This window comes from Chinchilla lanigera, unplaced genomic scaffold, assembly GCF_000276665.1.
Source record: "Chinchilla lanigera isolate Chin_1 unplaced genomic scaffold, ChiLan1.0 scaffold00002, whole genome shotgun sequence".
Lineage (NCBI taxonomy): Eukaryota > Metazoa > Chordata > Mammalia > Rodentia > Chinchillidae > Chinchilla > Chinchilla lanigera.
Window position 1 is genome coordinate 1,551,874 of NW_004955403.1, and position 18,869 is coordinate 1,570,742.

The window sequence follows — 18,869 nt, forward strand, 5'->3', positions numbered from 1 at the left end:
GACCTTGCGCTTGCCAGGCAGGCGCTTTTGCCACTGAGCTAAATCCCCAGCCCCTGGAGTAAATTCTTTTTAAACAAATTTTCATCTTCTAAGCAGCTTTTCTGTTTTGGGTCCTCTGGAATCTCCTTGGCCTTGGGGTTTCACTTCTCCTGCATGGTGGTGTCCCCGGGACACTGCTCTGGGGTCCTGTGGGCCCGGGGTGGGAAGCACAGGCTCCAGTCAAGCCTCTGGACCTGTGGGAAGGTCTTCAGGGCTGTCCCTGGCCCCCTAGAGGGATGGGGCCAGAGTCCACCGCTGCCGAGCCCATTAGAGTTGCAAAACCTTGGGTGCTGTGGAGTTTGTGGCCCCTGATGAAGGGAATTTGGGTCATCTTGGGGCTGACCAGGAAGTACATGTCCTCTGGTTCTTTGCGGTTTAGCGTCCTCTCTGGCCTAGTGGAGACCACTCCTAGAACAGCAAAGCTCTGCATGGAGAGCCAGGGCCAACATCTCCCGAAAAAGCACCACACAGGTATCTATTTGGGACGATCCAGTAATGATTTCTGGGCATTCACTTTCGTTTTTTAACCGCAAAACGCTTGCTTTTGCCTGCTTTTATAGCACTGGGTCATCTTTGTGGAGTGCGGCAAGAGTCCTCTCGCATCTGTCACATCACATCATGGTGCAGAGGCGGGAGAAGCACTTTGTCAGCATCATCGATCACAAGGCCTCTGAGACGTCACTAACGTGAGCCACAGCCCTGAGCTCAAGAGCAGCGCTTTAGTCTGCACCGGATAGGGTGGCTTTACCACTACTTCTACCAGCCTCATAGGAGAGGCGTTTCTCCTTTCTGGGCGGGAAAGCACTTTTCTCACCCCTTATCGTGATGCGGATAGGCTGCCCCGCTCTGCTATCCACAGCCCACCCAGGGAACGGCCGAGGACGGTGCCCTCCTCGTTTGACACATGCCCCCCTGCATGCTTATGCACTTACTCACTTCGCAAACCCTAACTGAGCACCTACTGAGTTTTAGGAACTGGGAAGGCATAGAATTAAAACACAATATCCTCTTAAAATGTGATATTTTATCATTAACATCCCATACACACCGATGAACAGTACCCAGATTGCATGTGTAAAAGCACCAGCGTCACCAGCCTCAGCTCCACCAAGTGCTACCGGCCAAGGTGGGGCCCACGCTGAGCAGGCAGGTGGGCCTTCCTTCACGTCCTCGGTAGTGCTGGCTGAGACTTCGCAGGTCCCTGCAGCCGTAGAGGTAAATAAGGAGCAGCCCTTGCTCTCAAAGCCTTTCCCTGTCTGTGGAGACACAGATGTAAACAGTCCCTTGGCCACGTGACAGGAGCCACGTTGGAGCTGCCGCTCCAGCGAGAAAGAGCTGCCCAGTTGGCCCCGCAGGGTTCTGAGCATGCAGGTGACACTGTCCACCCGGAGGGACAGCAGTCACCAGAGATGTCACTGATGAACACACTGCAATAGTGGTTCAACAAAATCAGTGGTTCCGCAACTCCCTGGCAGAGGCCCATGAAGAGTGGGTGCCTTTTTCCTGTGTGCACAGACCCACTGCACAACTAGAATCTGCTCCCAGCAGACAGGATGCAGAAGACATAGTCACTGGGCGTGTGGGAGCCTTCGGTGGGGGCAGCTGGGTGGCTGGGTCTGTGCCCCGCTTCTTCCTGGACGCCTCCTCTGCTCTGGCACCGCCTGACCCCAGGCCCCTGATGGTCTCACCTGCCGCTATCCCAGTGGGATCTTTCGACTTCACTCCAGTATCTCCTGGCACGAGCAAAGGCCGCGGTGGATGTGTGGATGTTGTTATCTCGGTAGAGGTCACCTCCTCCAGTCCCGCTTCTCTATGACAGCGTCCTGGCGTCAGAAGGGGCCCGAGAGACCCAAGCTGCTGCCATGTCTACGGTCCTGCCTCCATCCAACCTCTGCCTCACAAACATCGCCCTTGTCCTTTGCAAGGGGCTTGGCTCATGGGGCTTGGCTCATGCAGAAATTTATTCTCTTCACACGGGCACACAGTGGGCTCCAACACCTCCTGTACGAGCTCTTGGCCTGCGAGTGCCGCCCGCCAGCTCCCTGGCCAGCACCCACTCTCGGTGGGGAAGGCCGTGTGCCCACTGCACACAGCCTCCCTCTGTAGGTGGGGCAGCGGGCAGAGGTTTAGATTGACTCTGTCAAGGGAGAGGAGGGCTTCATGTGAAAGATGTGGACGAGAAAAGAAATTTAGGACCCAGGGCAGCACTGCGGTTTTGGTGGCAAGACGTGGTCACTTAGGAAAGGGTGTGTGTGTGTGTGTGTGTGTGTGTGTGGCACACCCGTGCTGATGGTCAGAATAAAGTTCAACGTTTCCTCACAGTGCTCTCTCTTTTCTACATTGTGAAGATCTTAGTGTCCTCTTTTAGGGGTGTTGATAGAGGAACTTTAAGAGCCTCCTGGATTTTAGGAATGAGAAATTAGTGATCGATACATATATCAGGGGAAACTAGACTCAGAGATTTATCTTCATTTCCTTAGACCGATATTTTTCTAATTCCTTTTTATGATCATCAATCGTACATACTTGCACACGTGAAAAGGGAAGAACAAAAATCACTAGGAAGAGGAGAATTTTTTAAAGAAAAGCTTGGGTTTGGTTTTTTAACCCTGACCTGGAATAATGGGGTTTTTTCAGGGTGCTGCATGCCAGGTAACAGAGAGCTCAGTGTATCCCGAGATGAATTAGACAGATGTCGCTCCTGACTATTCACATTCCCACCAGTGCGATTTGTGAGCGGCTTCCACGAGATGTGATGCAAAATCAGTTTAATACTTTCCTCATTTGTCACCGTGCCGTGAAACTGGTAACATATAGAGGAAACGAAAAATTGGGCACATCTGTGAGCCTGGCTGTGCCCTGGTTACAGCAGCGCGATTCCACAGATGTGCGTGTTTTCTCAGGAGCACGGCTTTGCTTCGACTCCAAGCCCGTCGGCACTGAGCTGATGTTTTATAGCTCCCCACCGGCTGAGCACGCCCTCCTGACAGAGCTGAACAGTAGCTCAGCCATGAGCTCCACGGCCCGCTGCAGTATCTGTTTTCCTAAATTACGGCAAATGAGGACACGGGGCATGCATATGTCAGCTCCACCTACATATTTCTCCTGTAATAACGCTGCACACCCGGACTACGTTTCAGCAGAGAGCCCCAAACGCTTGGTGAACATTTATCCATCGTTCCATTAAAAAGAGATCAGCAGCTTCCCTAGGGCAGTCAGTGTGCAAAGCCCCAGGCCGGCAGAGGGATGAGAGGGCAGCTGAGTGACCACCCTCTGCTCACAGGGAGAAGCGCCCAGAACGAGGCCGACGGCAGGCTGATGCGCGGGTTTCACTGTCCTACCGAGAGGGCCTCATAGCCGGGTACAGAGGTCTCAGGAGACTTGCTCTGTCCCCAGGGCTGACCTAGTGGACCGGCTCAGGAACCTGCATTTTAACGTGTGCCCTCCTCCGGGTGACTCGGGGAAGCGGGTTTAGGCACCACAATCAGGCTGAGCCGAGCGCTCTGGGAGACAGTCTGCTCTCCGCCTCTCCCTGCCTCTCCCACACAGCCCACGGGTCGCTCCTTTCCTGAAATGCTTTCACGAAATCAGCTGCCATCCAAAGATCCTCTGACAGATACCCAAACTCAAAGGAAAGTCTAGTAGTGAAAGATACTGGGCGGGTCTGGCTTTGGACTCGGAGAGTGGAGCAGATGTGGCACTCTCAGGCTCAGGCCCTCAACCGTGCCCCAGGAGTTGCAGTGCCCAGGACCAGGAGCACCAACTAGGCAGGAGCCGTTTCCGGGTGGCCCCATCCATCCGGGGTTTTCCAGCAGCCGTCACGTGGTTTTTCCCTTGGCCAGGGAGCCCCTACACACCGCGGCTGTCACTGGCGTCCACAAAGGTCTTTCCTGAGCCTGGTCAGGCTCTTCTTCCTCACCAGGTGCCAATCAGTTGTTATTCCCCAATGCATCAGACCCGGTCACCTTACTAGGCTGCCGTACTCATTTTATAGAGAAGAAGCTGGCCTAGAGGAAGTCCCCGGCAGCACAGGTAAGAAGCAGACTGAGGCCTCTTTGCTTCATTTTTGCTTGCCCCTGAGTCCCTGCGTGCGGCCACGATAGCACGGCCGATCTGGGTGGAGGGGTGGTGAGTTTCCAGGTTGAAGCTGCTCCTCTTAGGACGAGGACAGAGGTAAGACAGTTACACCAGTGGCTGGTAGGCAGAGGACAGCGGGCTCCTCACTCCGCTGATGTAGACTGCGGAAGAGACCGCGGTTGCTCACGCCCCTCGCCTCCTCGCCCTGTGATTGCACCGAGCATGAACACCTTGTGAGGGGCTGTACACATAATCAGACGCTGCACACATCTGAAAGCTTGAAAGTCCTGCCAGCCTCCACCCACCCTCACCGAGCGGGACCCTGTGTACTAAACCATACTTATAATTTTCCCCCTGGTTTCACTTGGGTTTCCTTTAATAATGTTTGATTGTAATTAAAAATCAGTGTGGATGTGGAATAGATGAAAAACCAAAATTGTTCTCTTTTGTCTTTCAGGAAAGTGACAGTCATAAAAATGCTCAATATAATCAATTCACTTTTCCCCCCTATTGAACTAGCATTTTATCAACCACAAATATGTGTCTCCACATCAGACAGGCACTGCAGCTCTGTGGCCAAAGCAATAGGACTGAAGTCTTTGCCAAAGAAGCATCAAAGCTTTCGGAGCATCGATTGATGCGCGGGGTTCATAGCTCAGGAAAGGAGGGGCAAGCCGAGAAGCCAGCGAGGAACAGCTCCGGGCTATGCTTTCGAAATGGGCTCAATCTAAAGGCTCGAGAAGCCTCAGATATTCGCACAGAAAACAGATATCTTCCCCTGAGCAAGCTGAGCAGAGTGAGGTTCATTTTTGAAATAGGAGATAATGTGTGTTGTTCCTGGTACTCATATCTCCTTATGAGTTATGCGATTCAATTCTCTACATGCCTCATGAGCCGGGTTTTAAATTTTTGTTTGTATCAGTCCATGTTTGCAGTGCAGGATTGCACTTCTTGCGGAGGGTTGGTCCGTGTGCACAACGTAGCTTAAATCTTTTTACACCCCTTTCCCTTTCCTTCTCCCCTGACCCTCTATTTCTTGGTCTGCTCCCTTTTTCAAAAGGTTGATCCTAGGGCCGGGGATGCAGCTCAGCGGCACAGTGCTTGCCAGGTTGTGAGTTCGATTCCCAGTACCAAAAAAAATATACTTGTTACACTTTCGTTATAACAAAAGGTTGATCTCCCTACTTCTTATAAACTGTTTTGTTTTGTTCTTTAGGTTACTTATAATCTAGGTTTCTCCTGTAAGAGAAACCATGTGATATTTAAGCTTGTGTGTCTGATTTCTTTCACCTAACATCATGGACCCAAGGTGCTTCCATTTTCCTACACATGATTGACGCTTACCCTTCTTTACAGCAGAGTACTACTCCATTGTATGTAAACATCACACTTTCTTTATCCATCATCTGTTGGTGGACAGCAGGCTGCTTCCAAGATTCAGCTGTTATGAGTTGTGCTGCTGTCCATGTGGTGTGCATGGGTCACCATGACAGACACTCTCTATGGTCAGATACCACCATTCCAGTAACAACTAAGCTTGAAAGACATCCTCGTAGCAGTTCTGATCCAACTGCGTCTTTGTGGGAGTCTGGATGTCTTCGTGGTAACAGCCTAAGACTTGTTCTCTTATTTTGGTCCCGTTGTGGATGGGATTGGAAGGTTCTGGAATCTCCTCCTACCTTGCAGGTAGAAGTGAGTGACAGTTATTGAGACGCATCCGGGACCCTCATCCTGGAGCAGCCTGTCTGCGGAGCGCACCTACTTCCTGCTCTGGAGCATCCTAGCCCTCGGCTTGGGAGGCAGCGAGGCAGCAACGAGACAGAGAAACTCTCTCTCCCAGCTGCTCAGAGCTATCACTGGCCTGGGTCCCCATTTCACCCCTCCCCACCTCGCAGCACCTGGGTGTGGAGGCCCTCAAGCGTGGCCGAGGGAGAGCAGTGAGACGGTTGGGTTCCCACTGGAGTGACGGCCCCTTCAGGACGCTGCATCCTCCCTGAGTGGGCGCGAGAGGGGAGCTGTGTGTGGACCGCCTGGTCGCCAGTGTGAATTAGCATCTGAAAGGGGTGGTGGAAGGGGCCGCGGCTGCCCCTGCATGGGTCTCAGCCCTTCAGTCCTCCAGCCGACACAGAGCAGGCCCTGGGGTCATGACCGCACTCTCCCTGGGCAGCCAAGCACCAAGGCTAGAAACTAAGGCCCATGCCTCCCACGCCACCTATAACACCATGAGAGATGCCACATCCTCTTCTGGTCTCACAAGTCCCTTCCCTGTCCAAGCGGAAGTCCTCGAGTGTGACACTGTCCAGGACAGCCCTTCCCTCCACGGCGGGGTGCAGGCAGGACCCGGCTCTTCCCCGGCCCGGCCAGGGTTGCACCACAAGATTCTCGGCGTGCTCGCAAGCCAAGCTAGTTGTTTGGCAGAACACAGGGTGATAATTTTTTAGATGATGTGTTTTCACGCTCCCCCATTCTAAAATATGGATTTTGTTTCCTCTTCTATGGAAAATGCGCTTCTGAGCTCACATGATAGAAGGGGAGGACTTGGTGGCGGTGGGTGAGGCTCACGCACCTGAGGATTCTCTCGCACCCTTACGACCCTTCCCTGCTCGGCACCAGCATCTCTGTGCAGTAAACGCTTGACCCCGACAGCACGGACCGGGCCTCACATAGGCAGCAGCACCAGCCTGTGAGGAGGTGGCACCTGCAACGCCCTGTCCATCCCCCGGGATCCTCCAGGCAGGCTGAGCGGGAGGAGCAGCACCTCGGAGGGCACAGGTCCTGGGGCAGAGCGCGGTGGAGGGCACGGAGGACGCGTGCGAGGAGTAAACGGATTTCTGCCCGACCGGCTAAACAATCCTCCTCTTCACCCCCAAAAGCACCTTCAGACTTGAAATATAAAGAAGATTACTTTTACTCAAGTGTACACTTTTCACACAGCACACAGCACTTTGAACTCCTCAGTCTCCACCATCTGTAGAACTCAATTTCCGTTTGGTAAAAAAAAAAAAAAAAATTGCTGACATCTGTTTAAACCCTGATATCTCCACAGCCGTGTAAAGCACTACTCAAGCTGGGTGTCGTGTTAAATCACCTGAGCTTTAAAATAATATTAAACTTATGGTTTTGCTCAGACTTTGCCATCGTACTAGTATTTAACCCTTCAGATGTTCAAAACTCATCACTCAGAAAGACTGTGAGCAAAAAGCCCCGGATGAAATCAAATGTAGATTGCTCGTCTTTATACCACACTCCGTTAGATTTTTCTAAAAACCACCAAGAATTTGGAGCCATAAACAAAGAAGACAGGCTGCTGGAAAGTCATAGTTTGGTTGAGGCGGGGGTGGTGTGACTGCTCCTCAGAGAGACCTCCTGGGACAACCCCGGGCAGAGGGCAGGCAGGGGCACAGCTTGGGTTTACCGCGTGCGGAGAAAGCAGGCCGCTGCGCGCATGGGCCAGCGCTGGGACGTGGCATGAGGGGTGCCCAGGCCCCCCACCGTGGCCCAGCCTCCACTCTGCCTGTTGCTGATGGACCAGGGTCAGACTGTCCAGTCCCAGGGCAGCAGTGTGACGAAGGTGGGGCAAGGGCCGGGCTGCAGCTTATCCTGCCAGGCCCTGGTGCGTGTCCTCAGGAAGGACAGGAAGTGGTGGCCCGGGGCTCAAGGGTGCAGGGCGTGTCGTGCCGGGGACCCTGCTCCCCACGATGATGCCTCCTGCCCTCTGCTGCCAGCCCCCGCTCACCCACGGCCTCCGCCTGTGCCTCCTTGCTGTGGTGGGCGGAGCCTCGCTGGGAGCAACCTGCTGCGCAGGGGACCCCAAGGAGCCGGGAGGAGGCCACACTGAGCCTGGCCCCAGACACCCACACAGCCCAGCCCTCTGCCCTGGTGCCCACGGGGCTGTCAGACAGCACCCTATATTCCTGCATCTTCTTGAGGGCCAGTGTGAGGCAGCGGTGACCGACCCTTTCCTGCTCTGGAGACGTGGAAAACTTGAACCCAAGGGCCCAGAACTGCCCGGGGCCAAGTTGCTGCCTCAGGCAGAGTCCAGGCCTCCTGCTGACCCCTTCCCTGTCCCTGTCCCTGCCCCCCACTGGCCTGGAGCCGTGCTCAGGAAGCCCACGTGTGGACAGCTGCACGGGCTGTACCCTCCCACACCGCTGTGGAGACGCTGCTGCCGCTGCAGGCGTCCCGGCCTCGGAGTAGCCGTCCCAGCACGGCGCACGGAGGTGACTCCAGGCACCGGGAGTCTGGGGTTTGACTCACTCAGCAGTGTTAACAGTGACTTGGAGATTTATGGGTCATTTTCCCCAAAGTGCATCGTTCTCCTGACACAGGGTTTGTCTCTAATGGAAACATTTTTGATTTGGACGCATACCAGGGGACACTAGGTCTGTGCAGGTCCCAGGCTCTCTGGAAGCACAGAAAGTCCGATCTGCTCATCCCTCGGACAGAGGTAGCTGCTGGCTGCCCGCCCCCCCATCCGGGTGTGCACGAGGCCAAGCTCTGACAACACAGCCTTCATTCGCAAGTGCGAGATTTGCTTGCTGTGGGAACCTGCCTTACACGCTGTGTCACTTTCACCGCTGCCCCCAGTTTTCTAGCCATGAAAAACTTTAAGGCTTTCTAAACCATACGAAAATGTAAACAGCTCGAGTTACCCCAGCCTGTTGGTGAGGGCCCTAGGTGCACCGCGCTGTCGGCATCGCTGACCCTTCCCAGCAGATGCCACCGCCCTCCGCGCCTCACCGCAGCCTGCTCCTCCCTTCCACACCGTCAGCTGTGCCGTGAAATCTGCCAATACACGAGATGAGAGCACGCAGGACAGACGCCCAGGAGCTAAGCTAAGGAATCGCAGGCAAGGCTCGCTTGAACTTGAGCCAAAAGCTACGAATGATTACGCTCACTTGACTGTGTATATTGCAATGATTAAAAGAGAATTTTAACCTAAAGTGAAAGCAGAATGTCACACAGTTTGAACAAACGTAGACATAAACATGCGTCCCTTCCGGAAGTCCTCACAGGAGAGGCAGGAAACAGAGAAAGCAATGCCTCCTGAAGGAGCTGCCTCCGTGGGCAGGAGCTGTCGTGGGGACACGCAGGGTCAGGTTTGGGTGCGTGAACGGGGTCCACAGGACTTTGGGGTGGCCCCACGGACAGGCCAGCACTGTGCGGGGACAGGTGCAGGCCTGTGAGTGGGCAGGGGAGGCCCTCAGGAAGCCTAATTGGAGGCATTCCCTCGTGACCCGAGCTGCTGCTGAGCCCCTGTCCATGGGCATCGGGACAGGAGTGCCGGGGACAGAGATGGAGCACTGTCCCCTCCGTGGCACTGCGTGTCACCGTCCCCTCCCTGGTCACTGAGGCAGCCGGAGGGATAGGGATATCCGCTGCTCAGAGCTCCTCAGACCCGCACCCATTCCCATGGGGTAGGGAAAGGGAGCCCTTCGGCTACGGCTCCTCCTGGACCCAAGTGTGGGCCACATGCAGGACCTTTTGGTCTGCTCTGCGGGCTGGTGGGGCTCTCAGCAGAATCAAAGGAGGTACTTCCTCGTTCACCCTGGGAGTTTCTTCCCCCGGTGCTCAGCCGCTTTGGGCCTCTGGGCAACCTCAACACTGAAGCTCTTTCTCACGTCCTGGGGGTGGACCAGGGTGCTGCTGGTGGCCAAACAGGGCCTCTTCCTGGTGGGCTTTGCATGGAGGAGGAGACCACAGAGCTCCCCGAAGCCTTCTAGGACCCAACCTGGGTCCCTCTGAGCACGGCTCCTCCATGGCCCAGTTTCTTCTGAAGGCACCATCTCCTGTGTATCGGGGGTTAAGGTCTCAAGGTAGGAAACTTGGGGAGACACAGCCTTCCCTCCGCAGCACTGGATGCCATCCAGCTCAGGCTGGGCTCAGACGCTTGCAGCAGCTGGCTGGGCCTGTCCACCGTGTTGCGGTGGGTATGGGCTCATGCTCCTCAGCTCCCTGCTGGCGGGGTGCCCAGCACGGTGCAGGGACACCATGGGCTCACGCCGCCACCCCTGTGGGATGAAGCTGGCGCAGCACTGGACTCCTCCCTGAAAGCCAGGTCTTCCTCCTCAGCCATCCACCCGGCTCTGCCTCAGGTCATCACTGTCCTTGGTGCTTGGCCTGGCTTCAGGGACACAGCGCGGCAGAAGCCCCTGGGTCAGAGCCTTCTAACCCAGGAATGCTATGGCCTGCTCCAGGTCAGCCTGGGGCAGAGCTGGCACTAACTTGGCCCAGCTCCATGCCCCGGCGCAAGTCTCTTGCCTTCTCACTACTTCTGAGTGAGGGTCAGCAAGCCATGGCACTGGCTTTCTGATAGTCTTGTGGCTCACAGGTACCCCCACTTGTCCCCACTTGTCCCCCTGTGTCCCCGTGCTTGTTTGCACCACAGCATAGCTGAGCCACTGTGCTGGAGACCACGACATCCACACTGTGCCTTGGGCCTGAACATCTGCTGGCCCTGGCTCTTTGCAGAGCCATGATGTCCACAGATCTGCAGCAGTCTGTCCCCAAGGCGGGCAGAGAGGGGTCCCTGCCCCTGGCCAGCCCTCGGCCCTTCTCCTCACCCCTGCCCACACCTGGTGAGGCTTTCCAGACAGAAACCGCGGCCTCGCAGCTCAGGTGAGGCTCCTGCTGCAGGGGGAGCCCCCTTGTCCAGCCGCTGTGACAGTGCACAGCAAAGCGCAGCCGCTGCCCTGTCCCCAGACTCCTCCAGTGCCAGGAGAGAAACAAGCCCTGGACGAAGATTTAATTTTGACCTGTGGTCAATGCCGCCTGGGGAGGCAGCAGCTTTGTGTGGATCCCTGGCCATTCTGTGGCCCACGGACACCCGGGGGCAGCACAGCCAACTGCTGTCAGCTGCACTCCCTTCTGATCGGTGCTCGAGCCCTCACTCCTGCGGTGGAGAGTGTCAGAGGTGCGGGAGCTGTGAGCTCTGCTGACCACTGCCAGCAGGGCGCAGGGCACAGGTGGGGGGGCAGGCTGGGAGGATGCGCGTGGGGAGGAGACAGGAGGACAGAGCGCCAGTGTGAGCCCAGGGTGGGCAGGCGGTGTGGGGGCCAGGGCTGTGCTCACGGAACTCAGTGGCACCACAGAGGCGGAAGGAGTGGGGGCCGTCCAGTGCGGACAGGCCTAGGAGGGTGGAGTCAGCACAGCAGAGCACACGAACGGCTGTCTGTGCTCGCACGCCCTGCCCAGCCCCATCCGCACGCCGGCCTCTGCCGTGACCGTGGCTGTCACAGCTCCCCGCTCCGCTGGGACAGTGCCGGCCGCACTTGCCCTGTTCTGCCAGCTCAGGCGGGGTCCCTGACTTGCTGAAACTGCATCCTCGCAGGGCTTCTCTTCACTGCCGGGACCTGTTCATCCCTCGAGGGTCAGTCCTGGGCTCCCACCCTGCACACCCGAACACACACCCAGCACACCAGCACTTGCACACCCTGCACACCCACACACAGCCCCACACACCTGGTCACACACCCCGCACACCCGCCCTCCCCGTGGTGTACACAAGCATGGCCAGAATTAAAGTAATAGATCCAGGAAGCGAACAGGGTTACAGAGCCCAGACTCGGAGGAAACAAGCACTAGTCAGGCAAGGATGCCAAAAGAGAGAGACACCGAAGACAGCTGGGACGCTTTGTGACATCAGAAGTGATGCGTGGGGGACTGGGGCTGTGTGACTCCAGCCTGTCCATCCGGGCAGCACCTCTCCCAGCCAGGGGCAGCGCCGCTGGGCAGGGCAGTGCCGCTGGGCAGGGTAGGTGGGAGAGCTTTGTCCTCCCGCAGACGTCCCTGCTGGGAATGTGGTGAGCGCAGAATGCGGTGTGTGTTGAAATTAAAATATCTGTCTCAGTATGAGACACGTCACCACAACTCCCCCTCGAAGTCCTCCCCTTCATCCGCGCTCACTCCTCCCAGGGTCCCAGCACCGTCTGCAGCAGCTCCAGAGCCTTCTTTCCTGAGGGTCTTCAGTTGCGCTGTCCTGGCTGCCTTGACGTCCTGCATTGATTCAAAACGTTTCCCTCTCACGGTCATTTTGATACTGAGGAAGAGCCAGTTCCAGACCCCGTGAGTAAGGTGGGTGAGGACGCACCTTGGGTTTTTATTTGGCAGAAATTGCTGTAAATGTTTCATCAAGGAGATTGTTCCCAAAATATATGATGCTTGTATTAAACAGTTATTACTGTACAATATACATTGCCATTAATCCCTGTCCTTTTTTCTTTCTTTTTCTTTCTTGTGGTGTCCCCAGGAGGGGCTGCTCTTTTCTTTCTTTCTTTCTTGTGGTGCTGGGGTTGACTGGGACCTCTCCCATACTAGCCAAGCACCCTACTTCTGAGCTACACTCCCCACCCTACACACTGCCATGTCCCCCTCAAAATGCTGGCAGTACCCCTCACTTGAGCACACTTACCCCATCGTTTTGGCAATGTGTCTTTTTCCTCTCTGCATTATTCTCTAATCTAAACGCCCGCTGTACCCTCAGGAAGCCCTGGTGTTTGCGTCGGCAGGCACAGTGTGCCCCCAGCCCAGGACTTTCTGCAGCGTTTCACGACGTGTGCTGCTGAACACTTGTGAGTCTTTGCAAAATTATAATGAGTGGGGACAGTTTCCAATTGAAATCTTGGAGAATAAAGCTGGCAAAATGTTGCCTTGATTTTCAAAAAAGGGAAGTATATAGAATGGCAAACTTAATTGTTAATGGCTTCCAAGCTTCAAGAATGGATTATCAAAGAGACATACTTAGAACAGAGTATGATGATCACTAGGTGCTCACATAGAGTCATGAAAGCTTTTCGTTTTTTGGAGACAGCGTTTGCCATGCAGTTCAGTCTGGTCTTGAACTTGCAGCAATCCCGCTGCCTCAGCCTCCCAACTGGTAGGATTATAGGTGCGCACCACCACGCCCGGCCAAGCTTTGCATTTTTGAGTGAGATCTGGGAGGGAATGTTCTTGCTCCAATTGGTGTTTCAGTTAGGTGCTGGATAAAGGTTCACAAAGTCACCCTGAGGACAAGACAAGGAAACGTCCCCTGGGTGATTGTGAAGTGTGATCACAGTGCTACCATCCACAAGGTGAGGTCAATGCAAAACCGCAGAATTTGAAATGTGCTGCTGAGAACGCAATGACACACAACCCGGACAGCATCCTGCGCTCCGGGTTCCCGTGCCTGATGCCCGGCCTGCTTTCCCGTCTCCAGGCCTCGCCCTCCTGTGCACACACAGCGGGGCCCTCATCCGCGCTGGAAGCGGTGACCAGAGCAGCCCTCCCGGGGACTCCAGCCCACGCTGGCTCTCCCGCCCCGCCCCGCAGCAGTCCTCCTGTGGTGTCAGGCAGGTCTCACATCTCTCCGATCCCAGGCAAAGACTTGCTGGAGAGAACCGCAGTCTGGAGCTTGCGGTCCAGGAGTCCATGAACAGGGCCCACCCTCCGGGCGGGACTCCAGCTTTGCGGTGGGCACCCGAGGTCCCCGCCCTCTGTTCCGCTTGCCTCACATGGAGTTGGGCTCTCTGATTCCACCTGGGGACAGCTTGGCCTCGTCTCCCCTCCTCTTCCCTCTGTGTGTCACCACCCCCTGGCCCCTCTGACTGTCCGGAAAGCCTCTGTGCAGCCTCCTGCTTGCCCTCCAATCGAGGCCGGGAACAGCCCAGCCTCTCCCCGGCCGCAGTGCCCTGCTCGGCCTGTCAGGGCCAGTGGTGCCGTCACCTGCGCCACCTCTGAAGCCTAGGACTCTGCCCACCGCGGTGCTGGCTGCCTGTGCCCCACTCTGCCCAACCTCGAATTGCAGACTCGGAGAACCGAGTCCGCTGGCCAGAGGCCCGGGGTCAGGAGCCGCCACCTTCAAGCTCACGGGAAGAAAGGCACTGGATAAATACAAAGTGTCGTTATTACAGGGAAGAAAACGTAGCGGTTAGCTCAGGGTCTGTAATCAGGGAGCAAATACAGAGTCTGATGGCTTTGATAAGGGATTTCTATGGGGACCGGGCATGCAGTAAGCCCGTGGACCGAAACAGTATAAATGACCTGACTTTCACCGTCGGGTCAGACGCCTTTGTAGTTTTAGTTTTCAGTTCTTCTGGCTCCCCTTCCCCCCACTCCCCCACTCTACTTTTAGATAAATTGTGAGAGGGTGAGTGTCAGGTTAACTGCTCCGAAATTAACACCCTTTCTGTTTTCATGGAGGATCACGGCCCCGAAGGGCCTGGGCTCACGCTCTTCTTCTGAGGCTGGATCAGGCAGGGAAGCCACCCTGGGCTCTGGGGCCGCTGATTACAAGGTCCCAAGTGGGCCGCCTCCCGCGGCTAGGAAAGAGCTCAGAACTCTTCAGGAGAAGCGCCGACCCGGGTTCAAGTCTTGGAAAGTAAGTAAAGAAGGGAACAGTTATGAAATACTTTAATGTGTTTATCTGCATATTTTCGGTCTACCCATAATGTTCTGAGAATTTAACTGGTTTAAGAAAATCACTTCTTAAAGTAAGGAATATTGTTCTTGGGGACTGGTTCAGCCACGTGGACTCCTCGGGCTCTGGACTATCGATTTGTCCGGTGAGTTTCACCTGCATCTGTTCCGGTGTCTGCTGTCACAGAACTTGTCACCCGGACGCCGCCCTGCCTCGTGTGGAAGGGCGGAGCAGACTGGAAGGGACCACAGCAGCAGTTAGGTGTCCATCTCTGCTCCGTTGGCCACAAGGCAGCAAGTTGCTAAGCCCCCACCGCACCTGCCTCAGTCTCCCCTAGTGTGATAACTAGTAAATAACTGAGAGGAATGGAAGTGAAACGCATTTTCCCTCAGATGATGCATTTGAAGGCTGGGGAGCAGGCATACACTGAAGACTTCTCCAGTTTTAAAATCCTTTACTTTATTCTCACTCCCGGGCCTTCCTAAGTGAACCCTCACGGTGCTGGCTTTGCCCACTGAGCTCCCCGTTCCAGTTTGTTTCTCTCGTCTCTCCAGGGGGGTGGCTCTGCCCCGTGGAGCTTGAGGCCCCCATTCCGAGTTGAATACACCCGCTGCACTCTTAGTGTGCAAAGATTACAGCATGTATTTGTGCTTATTTAGTGGATAGTGGGTTTTTTAGCTGTGTTTTACTGGGGCACTACAGGCTCATTACTTCTATCCTACAGGTTTGGTTTTGGTTTAAATATAACTTTTTTTCTGCTAATGCTACTAGTGAATGAAAATGAAAATATGATAAACAGAAACTTTTACTTTTCATGCTGGTCTGGTCCTCTGAATTTGTGAGTTTCGCTGAAAGTATTGATGTGTCAGTTGGGGAGGCGCAGTGCTGCGGGGGACCAGCGGAGCCGGTCTCGGGCTGCTTGCTGCTGTCAGGGATGTTCACCCTAACTTGCGTTGATCTGACTATAGCAGGGTTCGCTTTGGTTTAAATCCACGGATCTACCAGGAGACACTTCCCACTCCTTTGATTTGAGAATCGGGCTTGCGGGGGATTTTTCACGTCAAATCCCATCTTCCTTGGAAGCAGACACCCTGAGCACAGCACGAACTGTCCCTGCAGAGGAGTCTGGAGCACGCGTGAAAGGTCCCAGGCTGGCTGAGCAGTCCCTGGGGAGATCTGTGACACTCAGTGTGCGTGGAGCAGACAGTGTTGGAAAGAGCCAGCATGTCGCTGTGCAGGGCAGGGCCTGGGCCTGAGCTCGGGCTCCATGCCCGCCACCGGGAGGGCTCCTCAGAGGCCTCTCCTGTGGGGTGGCCCTCGGGGCTCCCAGCTCCCCAGCCCCCCACGCATCTGCTCCCCAAGTGACAAAGCAAACTGCCCGCGGGGCTAGAGCGGCTGCCGCCAGCACACATGGCCCACATGTGACGCTGTGGTCTTCTGCATTTCGACGCATTCCTCTGGGACACAGGGACGGCAGTGTTCAGCAGTTGCTGCAGAAGGCTCCGTGGCCTGCCAGACAGCTCCGCGCTGCAGGAAACCTCCTGTGGGTTCCCTGGAAGCTTTGCATTCTTCAGCAGCTGACAGCCCTCCAGTAGCGCTGTGCAAACAGGCTAGGCTGTGCAGCAGGGAGCCTCCCTCGTCGTGAGGGGACCCCAGAAAAGCCGGGAGGGGCAGGGAAAACCCAGGCTGCCCGCCTCCTCAATGAGCTGCAGAGCTGCAAGGCAGGGCAGACAGGATCGCACGGGGATCCGGGGAGGAGGGAACCTCGGGGCCTCACTTCCTCTGCCCCATCCAAGCCCACCTCGCCCGCCTCAGCCCCTCCGCCCTGCAGGGTTCGTGTTCAGCGTCAAATTAAGTGTTCATGACAGCTAACCGCAAGTTATTAAATGTGATTCACCGCCACATCTCCGCGCCTTCCTCACTGGTGGGTCAGAGTAACCGCTTAGACAAACCATTTGATTCATGGCATCGATACAAAGAGCCTTTCAGAAGGAGAGAGAGGCCTTCTCAGCCCTTAGCTGAAAATTGGTTTATTTCCACGATTCTCTTAAACAGGTCAGGGAGCTGAATGAAACCCCAAATCCTTTCTGACTGCTTAGCTGTGAAGTCTCTAAAGCGTTTCAGAGCTGGGGAGCAGGCGCTGCGGATTGCCACGTCAGCGGAAATTTAAGAAATCAGTGTCAGAAGCGAACTCGTGTTTGACAAGTGAGACCGGCGGTCTGCGGCCCCGGGAAGGTGGCGATCTTTTCGTGTTTAATGCTCCTAATAATCAGGTTTCCTGTCGCAGGCGGGCGGTGATGCTCTGGTAGCTCAGTGCCTCGTGGAGAGGTGGGGAACTGCGACTGCCACTGCTTGCCTTGGCACTTCTCCTGGCTCGCGCCTGCGACCGTGGGCACCAGCCTCTGGGTGCCAGACACCTGGGCCCCTGCCTGGATGAGCGCCCACTTTGCAGGGTGTTGAAAGGTCCCCAACTTGGAGGCCCAGGGGCCTCCCTCACCCTCAGCTTGACCGCGTGTCCCTCCTGCTCTGCCCTGGACAGGTCCTGGCGAACACACACCCTTCCTGGCGAACACACACCCTGGCCTTCACATTCGGGGGCAGAGTGTGTCGAGTGGCCATCTGTTTACAGTTGGCATCCAGATCTGATAGCTTGCAGAGGGGTCTCGGGCTGATTGAATTTAGAGGGGTACTGAGTTTGTGTGGGATAAATTCAGATCTAACTTGTCATCTTTATGCCAAGAGCATGTAATTCATTTTCTTATTACCAACATAGACTATTAGAAAATAAGTTAGCTATGTAACAAATTGAAGTCTAAGAAAATATCCATATTAGGAAACCTAGTTCGATGATTAAATTAAGCAAGGATTACTTTGGCGTGAATAATTCCACAATCTGCTTTTCTGTCCTGAAAAACGAGTTCAGCAAGGCATGGCTGTGCTCATAATATTTAACCGCTTGGTTTTCAGGGTTTCGGGTTCTTGCCCTCACTGTCAGCATCCCACTCATCTTGATTTAGTATCACCTTGCTGTCATTTGTGATGTGGAGGGAACTGGGTAGAGTCAAACAGAAGTCTCCCCGGAGGGGCCGGATCCACTCCACACAGGCTGGCTTGTGCATGCCCCTCTCTGCTCCCCAAGTGCACCCAGAACTCAAGTGAGTGGGTAGAGGAGGGAATGTCATTAAAGGTCCCTCGACACACAGGGAAAATGCAGTCGGAGCACAGACCCCCCAAGACTCGCGGGGTTACAGGAAAACCGAGTTTCCTGTTTTAGGCTCAAGCCACAAACCATTCCGTTTCTGTTCTTCTTGAAAAGTCCAAATGACTTCAGTCTTCTCAATTTTAAATAGAATGGGGAAACTATAAAATCTTTGATGAGTTCATACATTGCTAAGTCATCATTCTTTTAAAAAATAATGTTTACTTTAATTCACTTACCATACATTTGCCCAGAATGTATGCTACAAATATTCTGTGGCTGTTGTTGCTATTGTTGTTGTTTTAGTGAATGGTGACAAGTTTCTTTGGGGTTTTTTTTATTATTATTCTTTTCCTCAAATATGGAGCTAAAAGTAAACCTTAGACACTGGAAGGCTTGGATTACAGTAATCAGCATTTTTAGGGTAATTTAATAAAAGAGTTCATGCTGTCTGAAAGAGGGAAAGCAATCTTTACTCAGAAAGCAGTTTCACTGCTAATAATAAAAGTGATTGGAAGACAAAAGAATGATCGGGATCTTTTTCTTTGTCTGAAAGTCCTGACTGAGGGCTTGCTTTAAATTAGTAACTTTCTGCTCCTCACTAATGCTCCATGCAGTCTACTCAGCCGACAGGTCAGAGAGAAGGCTTGATGCTCACCAAAAAAGTTCTGCTACATTATGTAAGGTACATAAAGCCCTAGGGTTCAAAATTATCCAACTCGCATGATGAGTATTAGAGGAATAAGAAACTTGGAAGGACTATTAATTCAAAAAATCTCTATTATAAGTTGCCAAAATGTGTAGTATTTTAGGATCCGTGATAGCTTCGTCTAAGAGCTGAGGCGGAACTGGGAAGTCGGGATGGATCTGGGGTGAAGCGTGTCCGTCAGCACATGTTCCCTGACTCCCCCTGCGTGCCCCTCTCTCCCGGATGCCAGAGTTCAGCTGCACATGTGACCTTCGCACCCTCTGTGTCCTTGGGAGAAACCATGAGAAAAAGTGTCTGTAAAGCGTGCTACATAGAATTCATTCATTCCACCAATAATTCCATAAGGGCCTAGGAAGGAAGAGCGGGCCCTGGCAGAGCTGTTGGTCTAACACACACTAGGAACCACAGGAGCCCAGTGAAGGAGGGTGAAGGAGAACCGGGTCAAAGGC

At 54.5% G+C, this 18,869-nt stretch overlaps 1 long non-coding RNA gene across 2 annotated transcripts; it reads left to right on the forward strand.

The window, feature by feature from the left end:
• Window positions 1-11,810: 11,810 nt before the first annotated feature.
• On the forward strand, window positions 11,811-13,277 carry LOC106148032. Of its 2 annotated transcripts, none has more exons than XR_001233147.1 (3): window positions 11,811-11,869; window positions 12,031-12,189; window positions 12,599-13,277. It is a non-coding gene; the product is annotated as an uncharacterized LOC106148032 (long non-coding RNA). The 2 variants fall into 2 exon arrangements; XR_001233146.1 differs by having other exon boundaries at window positions 11,814-11,918.
• Window positions 13,278-18,869: the final 5,592 nt, after the last annotated feature.